We start from the raw sequence: 3,551 nt of genomic DNA on the forward strand, positions 1-3,551 counted from the left end.
CAGTGATCTGCCTGTTGAGTGTCTTCTGAGATTCTTCTATGTCAGTGAAGTCTGAACTTCCAGGTAGGAGCAGGGACCAAGTTAGCCATAGCCGCATATGGCACACCAGGGACAGACCCCTATATATGTGTCCCATAGACATGGCCTGAGTGCCCACTGATACCTTCCCCTAAAGATTACCTAGTTCAAGGCAAGATTCTCAAGATTGCTGTTATAAGTGCTACTAGATGTAAAAATCCTTCCCAAGTAGACAAAGTCCCTACCTGCAAAGTCATGAAAGCATCTCTGATAAGGAAGAGCTTTGGGTGGAGGAGCCTCTGCTCCCTGCTTTTCCTAGGGTGCTCTCTCCCTAACCATGTGGCCACCACATGGTCCAATGGTCCCTACTCTACTTCCTTTTCTACCGTCCCAGAGTGGTCACTTTCCTTTCCTTTGGCTGTTCTATATCACTGAAGAAAGAAGGGCCTTCCCAAATGCTGTGAGAGAACAGAAGGAAAACACTAGAACACAAGGATAGAGTAGGTGTTCACTCAGAACGTGGGCATCCTCCTGTTTCTTGGGCAGCACATAATGTGAGAAACCCACTCCTGGCTTCCATCTTTCTTACATCCCACACTTCTCAGGGTGGGGATGATTTTACCCTCACCACATGAGTGATGACACCATGCTGTGCTGAGGTAAAGCCAAGAGAGGTCACACCTTGCCCCACCTGACCTAGTTCAGTCCTAGGGAAGGTGTCCTCTTCCATACCCACTGCTGTAACCAACACAGCAGTGAGTGGCCCAGAAGCCATATCTTTACAGAAGAAAGTAGCCATGAGGATGGAGGGGCCCTCCATGTGGTCCCTGGAATCTGGGTTGGCTTCTCTCATCTGTCTGTAGAAGGCCAGGGGTTGCCAAGGGAAATTCATTTAAAAGAAAAAAGGCTCACCAGCAGGCCCAGCCTATACCATAGCCAAGGGAAATGGTAGAACTTGATTATCTAGTTACTCTCAAACTTCCTGGGATCCCAGCAGATTGTCCCAAACCACCACAACTCCCAGACAGCAGAGGAGAGATGCCTGGCTAGAACCAAGCTCTTTTTGCAGATGCCCAGGGAAGTAGCAGTGGATAGGTAGAAATCAAGCTTCTTATGGCCTGGGGTGGGGACCTCCATGCATTCCCTGGGACATGGGGGACAGAGATGACAGGCAGGTACCACTTGCACAGTCTTGTTACCAAGGCAAGGCAAGTGAGTACACCTGACTCATTAGCCCTAGCCCCCCAAAGGTTGGGTCAGCCAGCCTGACTGGGAACAGAATTAACAGAATCCTGCCCTGAGCACCATCAGCCTTGGCAGGGTTAGAGCAAGTACGGGCCTGGTTAGAGAAAGAATCTTAGGTACTAGTGTGGACACTGTGATTTCAGATAAAGATTTTTTCTGCCCCCCTCCCCATCATCCCCACTCCATTGCTGGGCTCTGGGGTTTGGCCCTGGAGTGTGTCACTCAGAGACTCCCTCAGGTATGTGAGTAGGGAGAATGAATTGGAATGGTTACTTTCAGCACCTACACCACTACCAACCTTGCACACAGTCTGCCTACACACAGGCCTCTTGGGGGCTGGGAAAAAGACTGGACAAGAAGAGCAGTACTCTGTGTGGCCTCTGGGTGGCAGTCATGTCCACTGAAGATGACAGTGATCAGGCACTACAGTGGTTCTTTAATTTGCTGGTACCCAGAAATTGCTGGTACCAAGCCCCTAGGGGCTTTTCCAGAGAAACTGTCTAACAGTTCCTAAGGTGCTGCTTCTACTGGCCATGCAATCACACTTTGAGGTCCGCTGCTTCAGACTACACCACAAAGGAGTCATTGATAATGTTCCCTCAGATGCAACCTCAGGGGCCAAAAACCTCCTTGGCTGTCTGGCTTAGGTTCTAATTGCAGCATCTTGAGGCAGTTCCCACTGTTTCACTGTACGAGGGCAAGAGGAAGTGCATCTCAGCCTCCCTGTGCATTAGTACACTCCCTGCCAGGCAGGCTGTGACTTTGCCAGTGGACCAGGTGCCTGAGTCCTCCTCGCCCCATTGTCACTACCATCTACGTGCCTGATTTTTTTGTACCAGGAATCAAACTCAGGACCATGCACTTGCCATGTATGCAGCATGATTTTGAGCTATGTCCCTGCCTGCGCATTAGGTCAACACTTGTGCATCCATTTCTATTTCAGCACAATGTCCAGCCCTGTACTCAGAGCCCTCTCTGTTGCACATGTACCTATGATACTCACCCCCATCTTGCATGGTACCATTAGGAATGCCAGGCAGCTCAATGGGTAGGAGGCCGCTTGGGCCTTGAAACCTACTGGTCCTGGAGGAGGTCATCACATTGGCTTGCATGTAGAGAAAACTCTTCTCACTGCAAACCTGGCCCTCCCTTGATGCTCTGTGTAAGCTTGGAGTGCTAAGGTCATGGTAATAAATAAATTATATCTAGGACTACTTTCTACATGTTTGCTTCTCTGTAAGGAACTCTTAGGCTGTGGTTTTTCCCAAAGGTATGGAGACCTTGCTGAGGCCTCAGGAGTTTGAGACTCATGGTTTCCCTATTAGTAAACCTGAGGCCACATTCATTCACCCCTTTTACCTTCTCTCATCATATCCTTGACTAAAGGAACATCTGCTAATGTGTGACATTGGCTCCTGGCTGCAAGTAAAAGACAGGCTCACACATGCTTACCTTGGGCCCCACCCCCAGCTTTCTGCCTTCTCAGTCAGTACACTGATGGGCCTATGCTCTGCTCTTTACTGCTGCTGCTCCCCTCCCCTGGCTGCAGCAGATGCATGCTGTGGTGAGAGGTCAGGGTGAGGCTGGGAGTCACTTCCCTACTGCTACTGGACCATAACCTCCAGTGTATTTACTGGTATTTCTCCAAATGACACCAGTAACTTTCACAAGCCCAAGATGAAGATCATTTTTTTTGTCAGTGCACACAGACTTGAGTCTCTGCTAGTGCACCAGCTCTCCAATACAGAGCTAAAAGCAGCTAAATGCTTTCTATTTCATGACAAAAACCACTTGTCTTTGATTAACTGTTACTTTTAGAAAATTAAGTGAAATCTGATGTAGAAGACTACCTGGGTAGGCCAGGGTCTATGGGACCCCAAGAGAGAAGAACTAGATGAGGATGGTCCAGAGGGTAGTTGACAGCAGAACCCTTGACTTTGTAAGCTTAAAGGGGTTCTGTCCAATGGCTGTGTTGGCAGAATGACTCCTTGAGGAAGTCCTCAAGCAGGGACCTGCTCTGCTGGGCACTGTGTTGACTCTGCCTGTTCTCTTGGAGACACGGGCTTCTGATCACCTGAACCACTGCTGTGTGTGTGTGTGTGTGTGTGTGTGTGTGTGTGTGTGTGTGCATGCATGCGTGTGTGTAGGACACTTATTATGCCTAAGAAGTTTGAAATGCAGAGAGATAGTGAGGTTAAGCTTAATAACCTAAATTGTTTGATAATAACAATAAGCTTGTCTTCTGGATGGTTAACAACCTAAGTTTGCAGACCAAAATTAGAGAAAAA

Source organism: Octodon degus, unplaced genomic scaffold (genome assembly GCF_000260255.1).
Source record: "Octodon degus isolate 3935 unplaced genomic scaffold, OctDeg1.0 scaffold00178, whole genome shotgun sequence".
Lineage (NCBI taxonomy): Eukaryota > Metazoa > Chordata > Mammalia > Rodentia > Octodontidae > Octodon > Octodon degus.